Source organism: Dipodomys merriami, unplaced genomic scaffold (genome assembly GCF_024711535.1).
Source record: "Dipodomys merriami isolate MVZ:Mamm:240054 unplaced genomic scaffold, mDipMer1.0.p SCAF_114, whole genome shotgun sequence".
NCBI classification, from domain to species: domain Eukaryota; kingdom Metazoa; phylum Chordata; class Mammalia; order Rodentia; family Heteromyidae; genus Dipodomys; species Dipodomys merriami.
This window is the reverse complement of record NW_027202427.1, coordinates 1,278,168-1,299,250: the sequence shown is the minus strand read 5'-3', so window position 1 is coordinate 1,299,250 and position 21,083 is coordinate 1,278,168. Positions and strand designations below refer to the sequence as shown.

Sequence of the window (21,083 nt, the reverse complement as noted above, 5' to 3'; positions counted from 1 at the left end):
TTGGGAACAGGGTAATGGCCCAGCCCGTGGTGCCGAGCCCGGGCCTGGCAGGAAGAGGCGGTCAGGGGGCTGTGTCTCTGGGTAGGCCGGCGTCCATGTTCTCGTGGTGCCAGCTGAGCAGACTTCTCCTGGAAGAAGCACACGGTGGCACAGCCTGGAAGGGCCCCGGGCCCCGGCGCACTCGGGATTTTCATTAAAAATTCCATGTCTGTGTCTTAGCCAGTTGAAACTGACTCCGTTTTTTTTCCCCTGTAAGAAAGAAAAAACAAAAATCCAACAAAACTTGTGAAACATAAATTTTTTTTTATGGGTACAGATCTCTTGTTTAAAGCTTTCTGGAAAGCACGTCCTTTTATTTAGTCCCAGAGAGCTAGCTAGTTGGCTTAATTGTTCTCTACATCTGTCACGTTGAGTTAAAATACCAACTTGGTTTTTGAACTCAGGATTTCTGAGGCAGGTTTCTTTGGAAGGCAGCGGAGTCGAAGGACTCGACTGGTTTCTGGTGAAATTATGTACTGTTAGTTTTTCTTTGCTTCAAGTCTCTCTCCCCTGCCAACAAGAGGTAGAAACTTATTTTAAGGCCATTTCTGTTGTATTCTCTTCACCAACAGGGAATAAGATATTTTAAAAACAAAATAATATAATGGTTGGTGTAGAGAGGAACGAGAGGGTGGGTAGGAAATGGATACCAGATTAAATTTGCAAGCCTCCAGTTAGTTGGGAGAGCTTGCCAAAAGCTTGTCCAGGTTGGTTTATGGCTGGGTTGTGTGTTGCACAGACACACACACATAACCACACACACACACACACACACACACACACACACACACACACACACACACACACACACACACACACACACACACACACACACACACACACACACACACACACACACACACACACACACACACAGCTCTTCTGAGCTGGATATGGGGAAGGAAGAAACTCTGATTTGGGAAGGTGAGTTAGATACCAGTGGGATGTTTGGCTTTAAACATCTGCTCCTGTTTTCCTTTATTATGAAGGTTAATGTTATTTTAACACCAAAATAAACACACAGGAAACGATGGAGAGCACGGCAGGAGTTGAGTGAGCTGTTTACGTCCTGGTGGTTTTCTCTGTGTACACACCAGGCCCGCCTGCGCTTTTGGAAGATGGGGACATAAAGTCATGCGTGGGGTTGGAACAGTGGTGCTCTTTAAATCCAGTGTGTTCAGAGTGTGCGTTTGAACCTCTCCTTCCCCGCCTCCCTGGGTGGCTGCTAGGGACACAGACCTGGCTTGGAGCACAGGCCAGCGCCAGCCCTCTAACAAACTGGAGGGAATCGGTAATCCGACCTCTTAGTTTTAAACAGGAAGATGTCATTGGTTGTTTTGGTTTTCGGGGTAGCTTGTCTCTATCCTCTTCCTAGTTTGAAAGGGGCCCACACTGCTTTCCACAGAATAACCTCTCTCTCTATTTATTTATTGTGCCAGTACTAGGGCTTTACCTTAGGCCCTGAGCACTGTCCCCTAGCTCTTTTCACTCAAGGCTGGTACTCTACCGCTTGAGACACAGCTCTACTTCTGGCTCTTTGCAGGTTAATTGGAGATTAACTAGAACTTTCCTGCACAAGGTTGGCTTTGAACCAGCATCTTTGGACCTCATCCTCCTGAGTGGCTGTGATTACAGGCGGGAGCCCCTGGAGCCCAGCTTGGATCTTACTTTAGAATCCACGCTACGTTTTTTTCCCCTGTGTGTGTGCGTGCACCTGCACAGCGCTGGGGTGGAACCCAAGATATCATGTATGGAAATGTTAGGCAAAGGCTGTACCTGTGAGCCGGGCTCCCAGCTCCAGCCATGGCAAATGGCCGAGGAGAAAACCCTTTTCTGTGACTGCACGCTGGCTCCTACCCGTTTTCACTGTGGTTTTTCTCCATGCCTGCTGAAGGGAGTGATGCTTGTTCCTTTTTGATATGTAGTCTTAGTGTATCCCAGGTTGACTTTGCACTTGATCCTCCCGCTTCACCCTCCCCAGTGCTGGGGTTACAGGCAGCGTCAGCGTGCTCATGGAAACAGTCCAGGAAAGAGAATAAAGAAAAAGCCACAATGAGGAGGCGAGGGGGACCCATAGACTGAGAGAAGACAGGTGTGGTATACAGGAATCCATGTCTGGCTGGTTTCTGGGAGCTAGCAGTGGCCCCCACAAACCACAGGGAAGTGGCAGCCTGTGCTGGTGTTAATGCTCACTGCAGTCTGAAGGGTTGTTGCCGCCATACTCAATACCCTGCCCCGCTCGAGGCTTCCATGGCAGCTGTAGGTGCTACTGTATAATTAGCACTTAATTATAGGCTGTCTTGTATTCTCTAATTATCTAATGATCGCAGACCTATCCGGGGCCTCAGACAGTATCTAATACCTGGGCCTTGTTTTTGCCAAGGAAACAGGCCCGCTGTCTCTGTGCTCGGGTTCATTCAGCAGGGTTATTGCCGATGGGACAGAGGTTAGAACACAGTGGATGTGACCAGAGAATCTCGGGAAAAAAAATTCTGTTTTTGGTTCCTCCTTGTCCAAAGTTGCTGTATGTTTCACCTGCTTCATGGACTATTAGTTCATGGGCATTCGGGCCCGGCCCGGCCCGGCCTGGGTACTCACTCTGCTCCTGGGTGACAGCCCACAGCCTAAGCAGGCCCCCCCGCCCCCCGCCACCCTGGCTGCACTCGGTCCAAGTGCCAGCCCGGGCCCCTGTGATGTCCGCGGAGGAGGCGCCGTGAGAGCTGTAGTCTTGGCTCTGAGACTTGGTTTTGGGGAGGAGGAGGAAGAGGCGGTGACCTGGCAGATGCCATTTCCCAGAGAGCAGGTTAGACCAGGGCCTCTGCTCAAGATGGCTGACTTTGGATCGCCACCTGGTGCTGAGCGCCTGGCAGGGCTGCGGCTGCCCGCCTCTCAGTGACGCTTTCATGACCGCGTGGGGGCCGCGAGCGTGTCATCTGGTGGAAGAGTTCTGTCTTTTTAGTTTACTGGTGTGGTTTGTGCAGGGAGAAAGTCAGAAGCAACTGCGTGCGGTGATTCACCCGAACCTGCAGGAGGCGGCCCCAGGGGCTCAGGCTTAGAACCCGTCACGGTCTCTGCACACCGCAGGCCATGCACCCTGGTCTCCTGGAGCCTGAGAGCTAGCGGGGTTCGGGCACCCCGCATTCTGCCCGGATGAGGACCTGGTTTCATTGTTCTTTGTCTGAGAACTCAGAGGCCGTGAGGAAACTTCACTGTTGGGTACAGTGGAGGTGAACAGGCCACGGAGCAGAGAGCCCCGCGCACACCAGCGTGGCACACCCGGCGGGTCCTCCACCCGGCCCCCAGCCAGTTGGGTGACACGCTCCCCATCCAAGGTGCGTTTCCCGGCCCGACATCTGCAACTGCTTTGCTGCGCTAATCCATTCTACTTTAGAGAGAGAGAGTGAGGAAGGGAGAGAGAACGAGTGTACACGCAAACGCACACACAGGCGTGCACGCCCAAACACACACACACACAGTATGGGAGGGGCTTGGTTGCAACTTGCCCAGGTGAGCCCTGGAAAGTCTGGTGCCGTCTAATTACAGCCTGTGAGGAGAGGCTGTGATTAAGCCCTCCCTCCCTCCCTCCCCTACTTGCTCCATGCCCAGTGTTTCTCAAACCCCTCCTGGAAGGATTCTTTTACTTGGCTGTTTATCTCTCTGAGAGAGTCTGCGCTTGGCTGGCACGGGAGGGCCATTACCCCTTCCTTCCTCCTTCCCTTCCCCATCTCCGCCGCCCTGTACCGAGGCTCAGGGCCCCCCAGAAGGGGTCCTTCTGCTTGATGGTGGGGAAAGATCCAGCAGAAAATAGAATTTTGTCATGAAGAAATTAGATCCAGATTCAGCTCTCTGCTTGTATGTGAATGTACACAGTTCTTAGCAGGGAGCGTCTCTGGCTTTATCTGTTCATCTCTGCGTTTCATATTTATTCAATGACAATTTGTATTTAATGGTATTTATATGTTTAGCTCATGGTAATTATGTTTTAGCCTTAGTCAGCAATGTAAGCTTGTAGTAAAATAACTTTGCCTCCTTCTGTTTTACAAAGAACTCATGTGTTAATTCCACCCAAAACAAGCAAAAACTTAAATCATTGATGCACTTTTTTTTTTGGTTGGTCGTGGGGCTTGAACTCTGGGCCTGGGTGCTGTCCCTCAGTTCTTCAGCTCAAGGCTAGCACTCTACCCTCCACTTGAGCCACAGCGTCACTTGCGGTTTTCTTGTGGTTTATTGGAGGTAAGAGACTCACGGTCTTTCCTGCCTGGGCTGGCTTTGAACTGTGATCCTCAGATCTCAGCCTCCTGAGTAGCTGGGATGACAGGCGTGAGCCACTGCATCCGACTGAGGAATTATTTCTGTTCACTTTGCTATTTTGCCTTCTTTTTTATATCTCTTTTTTCTTCCAGCATTCTATAGATGATTGAATCTCAGGCTTTGCATGTGGAATTATGTTTCAGTATTAGCAGCATGGATTACTGCTCGTTGAAAGGATGTTTATCCTCGATAAAATAGAAAAATCTATTCTTAAAGTTCTTTCAATTTGTTACTATTTATGACTTTCCCAAATGCTTACCATTTCACCTTTTCTTTTGTTTCCAACGAAGTCTGTAGAGGAATGCAAACTGAAAGATAGTGATCAGAGAAGAACTCCTTCCCATCCACGCTGGAGCTTTGTGGCTGCCTCTCCCTGCTCAGCTGGGCGTGGCTCCCGCCCTTCCTCTCCCTGTTTTTGGTACTGTGTGCCATGTGTAAAGATAGTGAGTTAGTGAACAACCTTGCCAGTGCCCAGGCAGTGGAAAATAGTAAATTATCCCTTCCACACATTCCCTCCTGACCACACCCCCAGGGCATGTCTGGCTGGCCCCGGGGCTGTGCAGTGCTAAGCAAATGAACTTTGTAAAATTTCAATTACTATCTTTTTTTCCCTCTTTGTGCTGCTGCTGGTACTTGAACTCAGAGCCTGGCACTGTTCCTTGAGCTTCATTTGCTCGAGGCTAGTGCATAGCACCACTTCTGCCTTTTTGGTGGTTAATTAGAGATGAGAGTTTCAAGGACTTTCCTTTCTGGCTTGGCTTTGAACCGACACCCTAGATTTCATGTAGCTATTTTTTCTGTACTGGGAATTAAACCCAGGGCTCAGACAGGCTAAGCCCACACTCTTCCGGCCTTTTTCTGCCCTCTACATGAGATGTTCTTTTTTTTTTCTTCTTCTCCTTTGGTGCAGGTACTGGGGCTTGAGCACAGGACCTGGGCACTGCCCCTTATTTTATTTTATTTTATTTTCACAATCTGGCACTCAACCATTTGAACTCTATTTCCAGCTTTTTGGTGGTTAATTGCCCTGGCTGGCTTTGAACCGCAGTCCTCAGCTCTCAGCCTTTGTGTATCTAGGATGATAAGCATGAGCCACCTATGTCCTGCTTCTTATGAGCGCGTGTAAGAGCAGTGGGAAGTCTTTGGCGGTGGTCGTGTGCACGGGAGATCAGCCTCCTGCGCGTTCACTCGCCTCTCCACAGTGGATGACAGAGGCCGGGCCCACCCGTGTCTCCTCACCCCATCGGAGTGGTCACCCTACCCCACGTGATGTCAGGTGAGGTCGGAGCGTCGCCGCCAGGTCTGCACTGACTAGCGGGTTTGTGCAGTGCTGGGACTTGAGAGGAGCTGCCGCCGTAGCCGCGTTTCTGTGGGTGTGGAGGCAAGGACTTTTGGGTGTGCTGCTCTCCATTGAGCTGTGGCTGGGAGGAGAAACAACCAGGGCCTACATCCTGAGAACTGAGAAAGGTTTGCACCTATGGTATCATATGCACCCGATTTCTTATTTTATCTGTTTTGCATGACAATGGTGGCCTGTTAATTCTTTTTGGCCAATGATTTGGTTTGAAAAAAATGGATTCCTGCGCCAGAGGTGCGAAGCCCAGCAACTTAGCAGAGATTTTGTTTTGTTTTGTTTTGTTTTTTGGGTCCAGTCGTGGGTCCTGAACTCTGGGCCTGGGCGCTGTCCCTCAGCTCTTCAGCTCAAGGCTAGCGCTCTACCACTTGAGCCACAGCGCCACTTCCGGCTTTTTTTCTTTTTGCTTATGTGGTGCTGGGGAATCAAACCCAGGGCCTTATGCATGCGAGGCAAATGCTCTACCACTGAGCCACCTTCCCAGTCCCTACCAGAGATGTTTACCCGACCCACAGCACAGCTGGGCAGGTCTATGCTTCTCAGAGCCAAAGGAGATCACTTATGAGTACACATTTCTGGACGTTTCTCCCCACTGAAAATAGACACCTCTTCCACCAAGTGATGTCACTGCACAATTGACAATTAATTTTAAAATCTTGATTTAATGTGAGCAGCTTTCTCCCCTCCCCACATTCTTCGCTCTGTGTTTATCACTTTTAAAGCTTGTTTTTCTGATGAACCACTGATACACCGTTGGCTGACCCTACAAAGAACCTTGCTTTATTTTCCTGCTCAAGAGCAATGACCTGCCTGCTAATGCTTAAAGTTACCCAAGGGAGTGATTTGGGCCCTTGTTTAAAAATGTGAAATAGCCGCTGTATTGAGCAGTGGGTAAAAGGGTGGAAAATAGTTACCATGCCTGGCCTAAAACCCATGTTATGTTTTCTGGACCTGCTGTGCCAGGTTCACAATTGGAGCTCTGGCGGGGCCGGGGCTCTTCGGTGAGCGCTGTGACCTGGGTCAGGGAAGTGGGGATGGGCCTTGGGGGGGGCGCTGGCCATCTGACCGGCAGCCCCGCTCCCGGTGCCTGACCCTCTACCCAAGGCTGGTGAGGCCTCCAGGACTCAATGTCGATCTGTTGTTTCTTCTACAGTTTTGCATCTTCCTCTGCTGGTTCTTCTCTTCATGATGAAGAGGTGCATGCACATCTCTTCCTTCTCTCTGAGCTTTGAACCGGAGCCATGCCTTCCCTCCAGTCTTTGGACTCTTCCCCTTTGCCTTCTAAGTTGTTCGAGGCCGTCAACTTGCCTTGTCTTCCTTTCTGCTCATTCTTCCTCTGCCTGCCGTCGCTTGCAGTTCGGCGTTTGATTAACACGTGTTATTAGTTGTGCATATTTGTGGGGTTCAGCCTGAGATTTCGGGACGCAGAGGCAGTCTTCAGATCATTGCCATGTGAGCCACAGTCACTAGGAGACCCCCCGTGGCGGGTTGAAGAGCAGCTCTTGGCCGCTCACTCCTCCCAAGTCTTTATTTGTTTATTTTTTACTTATCTATTTATTTTTTCAGTCATGGGGCTTGAGCTCTGGGCCTGGGCGCTATCCTTCATTCAGCTCTTCAGCTCAAGAAGAGCACTCTACCATTTCCAGCCTTTTCTGTTTATGTGGTGCTGAGGAATCGAACCCAGGGCCTCATGCATGTGAGGCAAGCACTTAACCACTGAGCCATTTTCCCAGCCCCTCCCAAGCCTTTAAAACTCTTCCCTCCCTGGTGGCTGAGTCCCCAGTGGGCCAGGAATGAGCCCCACCCCCACCGCTCAGCAGGAGGGGCTGCCTTCCCAGAGCTGGGAATTGGGGGGGGGGCAGCTTTTGGCTTGGGTTTGCAGTGTTTTTAATCAGATGGATCTTGGACATTTGGAGAAGGAAGACCATTTTAGGGGATTGGCTGTGTGGTAACAGTTGAGTTTATTTTCCGAACATTTTTGTTAGCGTATATTACTTATACAAGAGAACTTCACTGTGGCAATTGTATACGTGCATATCGCGTGGCCTGGTCAACTTTGCCCTCTCCACCACACTCCCACGCCCGCATCCCCCTCCTTGAAACAACCACAACAGAGTGGATGGAACTGGAGATCATCGTGTTGAGCGAGCACCATCCATTCTATCTTACTGAACATGATGACCTCCAGTTCCATCCCTTTTCCTGCAAATAGCATAGTTTCATTTTCTTTATGGCTAGGTAATATTTTGTGGTATGCGTGGACCATATTTTCTGTATGCACTTACCTGTTGGGCATCTCAGCTGATGGCACAGTTTGGCTACTGTGGACAGAGCTGCTGTAAGTGTGATAGAGAAGTGCATCTCTTGTATACTGACTTCTGCTCCCTTCGTGGGCTCACAGGGCAGGCTGGCTTTAGTTCTTTGCAGGAGCCTCAATACTGACTTCCTTAGTGGTTACAACAGTTTGCAGTTCCTTACTTAGTTTCTGAATGTGTTTACATGTTTACAATGTTGTTTTTGAGGAAGAAAGTAACCAGGTAAAGGAGAGAGTTGGGGGCAGGGGAAGAGACAGCTAACATCACTTTTTCTAGAAAACTACTGGGTGAGAGCTGGTTTGTGGGAAGTGTGTCTGCCCTGCTCATTAGTTTTGTAGTCTCTTGGCTTGGGTCTGTCATGATTTGAGGGGAAATCACCTCCCGCTTCCACGCCAGGCACTGTGATGTGTTAGGGATGCAGATAGCAGGAGCTCCAGCTTTATATAGATGACACTCCATCTATCCAGGAGCGATGGATGGCTGAAAGATAAAAAATACCAGAGATAGTTATCCACACATCGTGATTAAATGTGGTGTTTGACTGTTTAGAATAATTATATCCAACACTAGAAAAGTAAATTGCCTTTATTTCCAAATTTCAAAATAGGTGTAAATAGGTATTGATTGATTGATTTCCCCTCTAGTTTTGTGAAGGTTTTTTTTTTTTTTTTTTTTGTCAGTTGTAGGGCGCTGTCCCTCAGCTCTTCAACTCATGGAGAGCGCTCTACCACTTGAGCCACAGTGCCACTTCCAGTTTTCTGGTGGTGAGTTGGAGTTAAGAATTTCATGGAAGCTGGGTGCCGGTGGCTCACGCCTGTAATCTTAGCTACTCAGGAGGCTGAGATCTGAGGATCATGGTTCAAAGCCAGCCTAGTCAGGAAAGTCTGTGAGACTCTTATCTCCAATAAACCACTAGAAAACCGGAAGTGGCGCTGTGGCTCAAGCGGTAGAGCACTTGGCCTTGAGCTGAAGAGCACAGGGACAGCGCCCAAGCCCAGAAGTTCAAGCCCCACAACTGACAAAAAAAGAGAGTCTCACAGACTTTCCTGCCTGGGCTGGCTTTGAACAGTGATCCTCAGATTTCAGCCTCCTGAGTAGCTAGGATTACAGGTGTGAGCCGCCATGCTCGGCTAGGTTTTTAAAAATATTAAGATATACCAAAAAAAGTTCTTTGACTCTTACATATATGAGGTCTGATTCATTTTGGTTCTAACAGGAATAAGATTATGTTTAGAATTTTAAAAAAATCAGTGAATTGAAAAAAAAACAAATCAGTAGATTAATTATAGGTTCTTTTTTTGTTTGAATGCTCTTCCACCTGAGCCACATCTCCACTTTTAGGTTTTTGGTTTGGAAATAGGAGTTTCCTGCCCAGACTGGCTTTAAACCACAATTCTCAGAGCTCAGTCTCTTGAGGAGCTAGTATGACAGCCAAGCCACCAGTACCCAGCTTCTATATTCTTTATAATGGCGAACAGTTCTATGTAAACAGATTTATCTAGAACTGATTTATTTTGTTCAAGTGGCGCACAACAAGACGCTCGCTCATACTTGATTTTGTTTAGTTTTTAGGGAAATCGGGATGACTTGAGTTTGGTTATATTTGGTCTGAAGCTTTCTTGTGTGTGCGCATGTGTGTGTGCACGTGCACGTGTGCATGCATGTGTGGATTTTTAACAGCTCATGCCCTTTGATCTGGGGTAGAGCACGGGGATCAGAGCTAGGCGTCTGCACTTGCTATGGTGCTACATCCTGTAATCCTAGCAGCTCGGAGGAGAATCACATTTGAGGCCAGTCCGAGCTACATCGTGACTTCTGTGTTAGCCTAGGCTACAAAATGAAACCCTGTCTCACATCTCTCCCCGTCCCCCGTCCCCTGCTCTCCACACCCTGTGGGCGCCATGATTTTGAGAATCATCTGTCCCAGCACTGTCAGAAGCTTTTCTGAGCTGTGGGGCTGTAGTGCCTGCCAGCTGTCGCACCATTGGCCTGACCGTTCTAAGATTGATCGTCATTGGATCCTCCCAGGTTTTTACCTATGTGAACGCAGTTGTGTGAACATCTTACCAAAAAGGATTTAGAAATCCACCTTCTCCCTCTCCCTCTCCCTCTCCCTCTCCCTCTCCCTCTCCCTCTCCCTCTCCCTCTCCCTCTCCCTCTCCCTCTCCCTCTCCACACACACACACACACACACACGCACATGCACGCACACGCACGCACACGCATGCTGCTGGCTGCTCACTGTGTGAAGGTGTTTATGTAAGGCTCCTCCCAACTTCCGCAGAGCCCGTACCGCACCCTGGGCAGGGTGGTCCCCTGGCATCTTGTTACATGTGATGTCAACTAAGTGCCAGGAAACCAAGGCCAGTCAGCACCACTACACGGCTATGTATGTGGAGTTTAAGCAGTCTTCAAACCCTCACCCTGGAGAATCCCGCGCCCCGCCCTTCCGCACGATGGGTTTTAAAGGGCCAGTCCTCAGGAGAAGCCACCAAACATGGAGGGGTGTGCGTGTGCTCGAGTATGCATGCACAGCACACACCGCACTGCCTGGTGCTGGGCAGGGTCTGCAGACGTGTGCCTGCGGCCCCGGAAGCCGGCCGGCTTTCCTGCATCCTCCTGCAGCCAGCTCCTGCTGAGGCTGGAGAGGTGGAGATGGCTTCTGCTGGTGATGCTGCTGCTTGCCTTGGAATGAGGACGTTCGAGTTGTGCTGGCATGGATGACTTTGAAGATGAATGGCACTGCTCATTTAAACATCCAGCTTCACTTGTATTCACACACACTCACACGCACATGTGACAGAACCATACCATGGCATGGCCTGCCACCCTAGTGTGTCTCCAGGGGTGGGGGTGACAGGCAGGCCCCTCCTCTCTCCAGCCGTGTGCCTGGCGGGTGCCTGGTGTTCAGATGTTCAGAGCTGAGCGGGGCAGAGGCGTGCGGCTTGCTAGGCCGAAGCCTGGAGCTCTCTGGCCTGGTCTTCCGTTTCCCAGCTTTGCTCACTCACAGGAGTTGTGTGCAGACCCAGTTCCTCGATCTTGACTCTTCATGGTGTGAACTCTGCTGGCGTGTGTTGTCTGCACACGGCCTTCTGTCTTGTGGGTAGCTGCATGCCGAGGAGAGGCGCACATTGTTTTGGTTGTGTCGTGTGTCTGCGCGTGTGCACCTGTACTCATGTGTATGTTGTTTATTTTTGCAGTCTTTACTTGCGTGGAGGAGGATTTCTCTTCCATGGTGGATTGTGTCATGGTCCCCACCCTTGGGGACTAAGAACAGCACCGTGTATTTTTAGTGTCTTGAGTCACCGTTTTCTGCTCAGCGCTCTCGCCTCATTCAGATGGTTTGAAAATGCACACGATGAACTATAGCTCTTCAAAACCCATGTGTCCTACAAACACAGAATGGGTTAGTAACCCAGCCTGGTCTAGTTTTGGTCCTGGTTGTCAGGGAATTCCACAGGCCGGATTCATGCTAGAATCCCTGCTTAGGAAACGTGCCATAGAGTGACGACCCTGGGAACTGAGTATCCTGGCACTAAGGCCATGCTGTCTCCCAAGTGAGCCTTCCCTTCACTCTGGATCCTTTGAAAAGTGGTATGGTGGTGGAGGCCCAGGGCCTCTGGCCCTGTTGAGGTTTGGCAAGGGGAAGGCTCTGCAGGTAAGTTCCCCACCCTTGGCGGCCCTTCCAGGAGGAAGGTTTGCTTTGCTTGTGGATCGGGAGGTCTCACCCTTGGTTGCCCCTTTCTGGTAAGGCGGTCCTGGCAGGAGCTTCTGGTGGCGGAGGCCTGCTCACCTCCACGTGGTCAAGCAGAGGCAGCGAGGGCAGAGGCAGGAAGGGGTGTGGTCCCCAGATACCCTTCAAGGACCTGCTTCCAGTGACGTCCTCTCTTAGAGCTTTCTGTGACCCCTCAGGCAGGGGATGGATTCTCAGATACCTCCTTGTCCTTTGGGAGATACTAATTGAACCCATAAAAGTGTTCATTTTTGTCTTGTGAATTTTGTAAATATTTATAAAACGGAATGAGTTGTTTTAAAAGGTGGCTCCCAGCTGGGTGCTGGTGGCTCACGCCTGTCATCCTAGCTACTCAGGAAACCAAGATCTAAGGGTCTCGGTTCAAAGCCAGCCCGGGGAGGAAAGTCCGTGAGACTCTTGATCTCCAATAAACCACCAGGAAACTGGAAATGGCGCTGTGGCTCAAGTGGTAGAGCGCTCGCCTTGAGCTGAAGAGCGGAGGGACAGTGCCCAGGCCCAGAGTTCAAGCCCCACGACCGACAATAACAACAACAAAAAAGATGGCTCCCCTAAAGAGCGTCCGGTCTCTTTTGCTTTCCTGCCCTGCATCTCAGGGGTCCACGGTGCCACCATTTCACCAGAAGGAGCTGGCTGGAACAGTGCCCAGTGTTCCTCCAGAGCCAGTTGAGACCGGTCTCTGCAGCCGGAGTTCCTCTTTGTCTGTCCCTGGCCCTCCCCTTTCCGTAGACTTTGAGAAACATGCCGGTTGCTAATCGTGCTCAGCTTTTGGGTCTAATTTGGATTTTTTTGAACTTTTTTTATTGTAAAAATACTGTACAGAGCGGTGACAGTTACAGGAGCAAGGTCACGAGTACATCCTCCTTTGTTTTTCCCCTTCCATCCCTTCCCTCCCCACCTCTACAACTACCCCCCCCCCCAAATCTGGATTTTTTTGGGGGGGGGAGGGGAATGTGGTCTTGGGGCTTTGACTCAGGGCCTGGGCACTGTTCCTGAGCCTTCTTGCTCAAAGCTAGTGTTCTATTACTTTTGAAAGCTCCAGTTTTGGCTTTTTTGGAGATAAATTGGAGCTGAGTCGCATGGCTTTTCCTGCTTTGGCTGACTTCGGTTCATGATCTCAGCCTCTCGAGTCGGGAGCATTACAGGTGTGAGCCAGCGGCGCCCGGCTTGTTGGCGAGCAAGCTCCTTTGCTGCTTCTGTGTCATGGGTCCTTCCTTCCATTTTCCAGCACACTGACTTGATCCTAGGGGACGGTCTTTTGTCTTTGCAGGGAAACTGGTTCGTGTGTGGGTTAACACGGGCCCTGGGATTGGATGATGACGATGCCAGTCATGTCTTCTCCATGCTGGGGGTGCTGGGGTTGGATAACTATGATGTCAGTCATTGTCTCCCTTGTTGGAGGCAATGAAAGCCCCGCCTGTGGTAGGAGAGGTTGATGGTCTCGCCCTTGTAAATTCCTTGCGGGAACTCTGTGTTGGAGTAAATGGATAGCCCCAGGTGGGCAGAGCCTGAGGGAGAACCAGAAAGAAAGTGCCAGGAGAGTCCCGGCTTCCAGTCAGACAGAAACCCTTCCACGGCGCGTGTGTCTGGTCAGCCGGGGTTGGCGCCGTAACGTGTGTTACCACGCAGGCCCCGGTGCCCTGAAAGCAAGACTGCAGCGAGGTGGACAGAGTGGGAGACCCTGGCTGCCGGTGGCACCGCGAGGTGGGAGCCTGGAGCAGTGATGGTGAGCAAGCGACATCAGTATTGCCAGCCAGCCGGACAGTGAAGTTGCCAGAAGCTGGTCGCTTGTAGACCCCACATCAAAACGTTTCAGGGTGGCTGTCTTTTTCAGTGTGATTGCATCGACCACGTGGGCAGAGCTGCGCAGTCCGGGAGCCGTCCGGCCCCAGAGCCATTGACAGCCTGGCTTTAAGAAAATAGTTTGGCACACATGCAGTTTCTGCAATCTATTAATAGTGTGACATCACATTACATTGTTTTGTATGGCTTTGGGATGACAGATTGAACTTCTGAAATGCCAGCGCGTCTCTGGTGAAGGGCCCTGTTACCGATTAGTCTCCTAAGAATGGAGCAACAAAGGACCTGGGGATATGGCCCACACAGTAAAGTAGCTGCTTAGCAAGCACGAGGCTCTGAGTTCAAGTCCTGGTGCCATCGCCCTCAACCCCACCACACAGAAAAAAGAAGAGACCGTGACAAATGCTGCCAGAGACACGGAGCAGTGCTGGCAGGGCTGTACAGCGGCACCGTGGCCACTTTGGAAAATAGTTCTCTAGAATGTTTGCTGGTTAGTTCTGGTTCCTAGTGTTCCGTTCTCAGATGCAAACCCAGGAAAGCATCCTTACATAAACTGGTCCACAAATGTCTGGAGCAACATTCCTTGTGATAGAACCAGTTCAGCCCCGGTGGCTGGACAAGCAGAGTGTGGTATATCCACACAGGGGAATATTAGTTGGCCCTGTAAGGGCGTAGAGGACTTGTGTTACAGGTGTGAGCTTGGGAAGCATGGATTCCGTTTCGGAGTGTGTTTGGATTGGGACGGGAGGTGCCTGGATTCGGTCTCAGTAATGTGGCTATGGGCTTGGGGTCGGGAGTGGAGAATGCTATTCTCCGTTTGATTCTCTGCAGTCACTCCGAGTGAAGCACGGTTACGTCAGACTGTGTTGTGAGTCACGCCTGCAGGTCACGGGGGCCTGCCTCTGTCCGGGCGGCCGCTGTGGGGCTTTCAGAGCAGATTCTGGAATTGGCTTTGTTGTCATGGTTGGATTCTGGGTGGGTTTTTTTTGGTTCTGGGGTGGAACCCGGGCCTTGAGCCTGCTGGGTAAGCTCTGTGCTACTGGGCTTCACGCCAGCCCCTGGCTGCCTTACTTCGGGAATTACACCTGTTGTAAACCAAGATCTTTACAAGGGGTACGTGGCGGGGGCAGGAGTTGGGGCTGGGGGAGGAGAAGGGGAGCGGACAGAGGCCGGGACCTTGGCAGCTGTTGAGGACCAGGGCCACGTGTGTGCATTGCAGGATGCTCAGCTCCGTTGGCGCTCGTCATCTGGCCGAGGAAGTCCCGCCCCTTTGCCTACTGGTCGCAGAGGTGATTGGAAGCGGGTGGAGGGAATGCCGGCGCGCTGCTTGAGCTTGCCCTAGACGGAGCACTTGGAGCGATTGCTAGCCGGTCCACACTGGCTGCTCCCTGTTCAGTGGCCGATGCCTGCTCCCCTTCCACGGCTGTGCTGTGGTGTCCTCCCCGAGGGACCTGGCGCGGCTCCAGCCTTTCCTGTTTCCGGGCGTGGCCTTGGGCAAGTTGCCTGTCCACTTTGGCCTCTGTTTCCCCTGTGTGGAAGGGGTTAGGTTCCCCCGTGATGGCAGGGTTAGGAGGATGGAGCCAGAACCCCCTGTCCTGAGAGCCCCTCTGCCAGGCTTTGGTCTGGGCTCGCTGCCGGTGTAGTTGGGGGGGGGGGTGCCTGTCAAGCCCGGGAAAGCCTGTGGGTGCCCAGGTAAAGGTACGGTCACTGGGTGTGCATCTCAGGGATCACGTAAGGCCCCTGTAGGCGCCCGCCCCAGGAGCTTCTGTGTGTGGCTGTGCCGGGTGAAGGCTGCGCGCAGGCCTGGTTGGGGTGGAATGAGGGGCTTTCTGCACCCCCCAGCCACCGTGGTGGGCGTAGGCCGGCTCTCACACTGCCTCAGGCAGGCATGGGGGGCTCCTGGAGAGGCCCAGCCACTGAGTGTCCCCAGACTTAGACTGATACTGTTCCAGGAGGAAAAACCGCTCCAATAGAAGATTGTGCGCAGTCTCAGGGATGCCAGATTTCAAAGTCCCTGGCCCTCATTCGTGGGAGCTGGAAGCCATGCCCGCCGCTTTGTACTTGGGGGTTTCCGTCTCCTCTTCCCACCCACTGGAGGAAGGCTTGTTTGCGGCTGCTGGGGGTGCTGTGCTGGGGTGATAGATGGCGGCTCGCGCGCGTGCAGGAAGCGGGCCTCTGACCCCAGCTCCACTGTCCCCACCCACCCCCACCCCGGCCTTTGAAGTGGCACAGCCTTTCATCTTCCCTCATTTTCACTTAATGACAGCCTGGCCTTTGATCAGCCCAAGTTCCCTCTTCTCTGGCTTCAGGATAAGTGGCTGGGAGTGAAGGAGAGACCTTTAGGAGGCCCGGGACCCACCAACGGCTGTGACTTTTATGGGCACAATAGCTGGTTAACCTTCCTATCTTAAGTCAATACACCCAAGGGGAGCGTGGGGCCGGCCTTCCTGGTCTCTGTGTAATGCAACTGAAAGGGAGGCAGGGGTGGGAGGAGGGGAATTAGGAATAAGTTAGGCCTCCTCTCTCCTCAGATCAGCGTGGGAAGCCAGCCAGCATGCTGGGACGGGCTGGGATTTGGGAACCCGCTAAGTGCTGTCTAGTGGTAGAATGTATCTTTCCCGAGTAGGCTCCAAGTTTATCACTTAATGGCTCCTTCTCAGAGCTTGGTAATAAGGATATCCACAGAGCAGGTGTGGTTTTCACGAGGATGTTAAGATTTGTGATTAACCTGAGGATCTGGGGAGTTTCTGTAGTCTGTGCACAGGGCCTGGGGTGCGTCTCTCCAGGTAGAGCGCGGCCCGGGCTCCGCACTGAGCGAGCTGCCAAGGCCAGGGCAGTCCCCACTGCTCTGACCCTCCCCAGCCTCTCCCTGCGCCCTCCTTTGTTCACTGCCACCAGCCAGGCCCAACTGCCCCGCCACACAGGCACAGTTTTTGTTTTGTTTTGTCTTTTGTAGTGCTGGGGATTGAACCCAGGTCTTGGGCATGCTGGGCAACTGCTCTGCCCTGAGCGCCTCTCCCGCGCCCCCCCCCCCCCGCCCCGTCCTGGTGTATCTGGGTTCATCAAGCGGCTTTGCCTGCCTGGGATGTGTAGCCCTCTAGAGCTTTGCTTGCCTGGAGTTTTGGGGTGAAGACCTTGGGGGTGGGGGGCCCGGGCCTGCCGGGGGGAGGGCGGGGGACAGTGCTGGCTCTGAGGACACAGTTGCTTTGGCCCAGGGTGGGGGTGACAGCAGAGCCTCCCCAGGCAGGAGGTCCGGCACTCGGTGGCACGCTCACTGTCTGAGCGCGGGGGGGGGGGGGGGGGGGGACGGACGGACCAGGGCTTGCTGGGGGAGGGGATCTAAGGCACAGATGGCCTGATGGGAAGTTCTAGGCTTGAGCTAGTTCCTCTGGGATCAGAGGCCGGGACACTCCATGGAGCCCACGGGGTGGGAAGAACACAAGCCTGCCCTCACTGCCTGCCTGAACCATACACTCGCTACAACCCCGGGGGATTGGGCAGCCCGGTGGACTGTGTCACTGGCCTCCATGTCCCTGGGAGTGGCCTCGGGGCCCCCTGTGGGTCCCGGTCACTGTGGCCTGGCCCTGCCAGCACAGAGACAAGCGGCAGGGCAGTTACACTCAGAGCCTGAGGCTGAGGGCGTCCTCATTCCTGGAAGACGCAGAAGCCTTTTGAGGGCAAGGGTCACCCTCCACGGTCTTTTAAAAATGACCACCGTGATCACGCTCAGGAGGCTGAGGTCTCTGATCTCCAGTTAACGAGCAAAAAGCTGGAAAGAGAGCTGTGGCTCAAGTGGCAGAATGTGAGTGCCAGCCATGAGCAAAAAAAAAAAAAAAAGACAGAAGAAGTTGAGGCCATACTGCTTGCATAAACACAGAACTTCTCGCAGGTATGTGTGTGTGGGGGGTGCAGAGGTGAGTGCCGGGGAGCAGCTGGAGGTCAGGTACGGCACCCCACGGCCATTACACGTTCTGAGCTTAAATGGTGTGAAAGCCGGGCGCCAGTGGCTCAGGCACCGTCCTCCTAACTACTGAGAGCCGAGGATCACAGTTCAATGCTAGCCAAGGGCGGGAAAGTCAGTGAGACTCTTACCTCCAATAAACTACCCAGAAAAGGCTGGAAGTGGCGCTGTGGCTCAGGTGGTAGAGCGCTGGCCTTGAGCACAGAGAGGCTCTGGGACAGAGCCCAGGCCCTGAGTTCAAGGCCCAGGATGGGCTTAAAAAAAAGTATGAAATAAATATGGGAAAAAAAATCACTTGTTTGGGCCAGTGTTCCTTTCACTGATCACGTTTACAAAATCCGGCTTTGCAAGGCCCGGTGGACCATGCCAGCATCCTTGGCCTTGTGAACCGTGAATGCAGTTCAAGACGGGGCTGTGAACCTTGTGCCCGGCTTTAAGGCTTGGGCAATGCACTCCTTTTTGAAACCTGCATATTTAGCAAGGTCAGTAATGTGAGTTAATGAAGCTTCGGCATGGCGGACGGTCTCCAAGTGACCTTGACTGTGTGCCTGTCACCCCACACCCCGCTCTCTCACCCCACACCCCTGCTCGCCTGTGGGGGCCGGCGGGGGCTGGAGCATCAGCCGCTCCCAGTGGGTTCCTTGTGGAGCAGGATTTAGTCTTTACGGCAGGCCATGTCTGGATGTGATTACTGCAAGTTTCTTTTCAAATTAGTACTTTACGATAATTCAATTTATTTAAAGCAGTTTAGTATTTAGTATTATTAAAGTATTTAGTATTATTTAAAAATAATTCAATTTCTGTACAGTCTATTTAAAGCACTTCAGTATAAATGCACAATGCATGTTGAAAATGATGGACGTCTCTTGGGGATGTTTTAAATTCACACGTACACACACACACACACACACACACACACACACACGGATTCACGGATTCAGTTGTTGAAGCAGTGTGAGCGTGTAGAGGCCAGAGGCTGTGTGCCTGGCCCCCCCCCCCCCCCGCCCCTGCCCGGCTTCTCCCGAGGTTCACAGTCCGCTCATCGTGGGGCGGCCGCTGGGCTCCGGGAGTCCCAGCCGCATCTGTCCGGCAGGCCTGGCTCACTCTGTCCCGGCCCTTCTGCCTGTGTCCTCCTGGGCCCGGGCTGGGCCTCACCAGCACCTCCGCCAGCCTCCGTGGGTCAGGCCCTGTGTTCTGTTCCACCCCACAGGGAGCCGGAGCCCGGGCTGTGTGCTTCCCAGTGGAGCACTCCATCCTACTCTGTGCTCGCACTCAGTGCTCCACCCTCCTTCCTCCCCCTGGGTCCCCCCCCCCCCAGCCACCTTGATGCAGCCTGGGGGCTGAAGTCCATGATGAAGGCCCTGGGGTCTGTCCCCTAGCTGGCAGGTGGCCTGTGTGAGCACAGCCAGGCCTCCTCGGAGGCCCCAAGCCATGTGACACGCTGTCTCCCTTTCTCTGCTCTCACCTCTCCCTCCTCTCCCTCCCCACCTGACCCTTTCCTCCTCCCCCACCCCAACTCCCTGCCATGCACGTGCGCCCCCCCCCCCCATGAGCCTTCTGATCTTGGGGTGGGGGCACTTCCCAGCGGCCAGATGGGCGCCCCCTGGCTGTCGAGATGCTGCTCCTGTTGCCTGAAGCCGTTGTGACGTCGTGCTGACAAAGAGGATTGTGGTGACAGGGTGACTGTGGCAGGTTTCACAGGCAGAGACTATAGCCCACCGGCCAGGCCACTTAAGCTGAGGCTCAGCCCCCCAGATCTGAGTTGGGGCTCTGGGAGCTTAGAGCTGGGGTCTGCGGCCACCAAGCCACAAGGAAAAAGTCCTGTGTGTGGCAGCCCAGGGGCGGGAGATGGGGGCCCGGACCCCAGGTGCTGGAATTACACCCAGAGGTCGGCATGCTTCGCCAGGCTGCCTTAAGGTCCTCCATGAGATGAAAACCAACAGCAAAGGGAATCGGAACAGGGCGGCCATAGCTGGCGCTGCCCATTTCACGGTGCCCCCTCCAGCCGCTCCTTCCTGAGGGGGGAGGGATCCGAGCTGGCCTGGAGGGTGGGCTTTGCCCTGCACCGCCCCCGTCCTGGTGGAGCCGGGGGAGACAGCCGGGGAGAAGGCCGGGAGGGTCCCGCGGCTCTTCTGAAGCTGAATGGCTGCCGCCCGCGGGCTGATGTCAGCACGCTGTCGTGGCTGTGGTCAGACAGGAGACAGCGCAGCCGGGTAGCCCAGCTGTGGCTTTGTCTTGACTTTAGGTTCACATAGATCAAGGCCATGCGTGGAGGAGAATAGAAAGTTTCTGTTGGGCAAGGCATAGAGATTTTTGTAGAGAAAAGAAAAATCCATCCTTGAAAGTTAGCTGGGAGCTGGTGGTGGCTCACAGATGTCATTCCAGCTGATTGGGAGACTGAGGTGAGGAGGATCATGGTTTGAGGCCAGCCCTGTCAGAAAAGTTGAAGAGACCCCTACTTCACCCGTAGCTGGGTGCAGTGTTGCATAGGAAGCTGGGATTGGTCAGACTAGCCCAGGCAACGAAGTCCGAGACTCCATCTCAAGGGAGAAAGCTGGGCCTGGTGGTACTCACCTGCCACCCTCGCTACAAAGAGAAGGTAAAAAGAGGAAGGCTGAGGTCCCCGTGTGCCCACACAGGAAACAAGAACCCATCTCAGCTAGAACCAGTGCAAAATGGTGCTGGGGGCACGGTTTAGCAGCAAAGGGCCACTTCCACAAACCAGAGTCCTGGAGGAAGAATTTTGCTCCTTATGTTAGAGTTGCCACCGTGATTCAAAATAGCACGGTCATACTTTTCCACGTACATTGGGCATTTTCTTCAGCAACACACATCCTCATTTTTTTTTTTTTTTTTTTTTTTGTCGGTCGTGGGGCTTGAACTCTGGGCCTGGGCGCTGTCCCTCAGCTCTTCAGCTCAAGGCGAGCGCTCTACCACTTGAGCTACAGCGCCACTTCCGGTTTTCTGGTGGTTTATTGGAGATAGGAGTCTCATGGTCTTTCTTGCCCGGGCTGGCTTTGAACCGCGATCCTCAGATCTCAGCCTCCTGAGTAGCTAGGATTACAGGCGTGAGCCACCAGCGCCCGGCACACATCCTCATTTTAAAAGGCCAACTACATCTTCACAGAGGGACCTCCTTAAAACGCCGAGTGGACGGTTGTGGTAAAGCCACGTTGAGAGGCTCAGGAAACCCCGGGCGCTCAGTTAGCTCATCTCCTCTCTCCTGTTTATATTTGGAAAAGAAGGACCATCCTCTCTCCTTCACTTGTTGGCTTCTTGTGCAGGGGACGCACGAGGACACACAAAGAGACGGCCATCAGCCCCTCGGGAGCTCCTGATGGTCCCAGAGCCCGTGAGCCTCCGTGGTCTCTATCGGATGACACTTTTTGTCTTTGTAATGTTTCTGAATCTGGCTGAGCTGGGGTAGGGCAGCTGTAATCGCAGGTGTGTGTTTATTTCAGGGCACACACACACAGGAATGTCTTCTCTGTCTTGTTTAACAGTTAAGGACGGAGGAACCCAACCCGAGGGGAGAAGGGTTTGAGAATACCT

At 52.9% G+C, this 21,083-nt stretch overlaps 1 protein-coding gene across 3 annotated transcripts in view; it reads left to right on the top strand.

The window, feature by feature from the left end:
* The window catches only part of LOC138822708 (transcription cofactor vestigial-like protein 4), an 83,422-nt gene that overhangs the window by 44,699 nt on the left and 17,640 nt on the right, over positions 1-21,083 (top strand). The gene's annotated exons all lie outside the window — the stretch shown is intronic.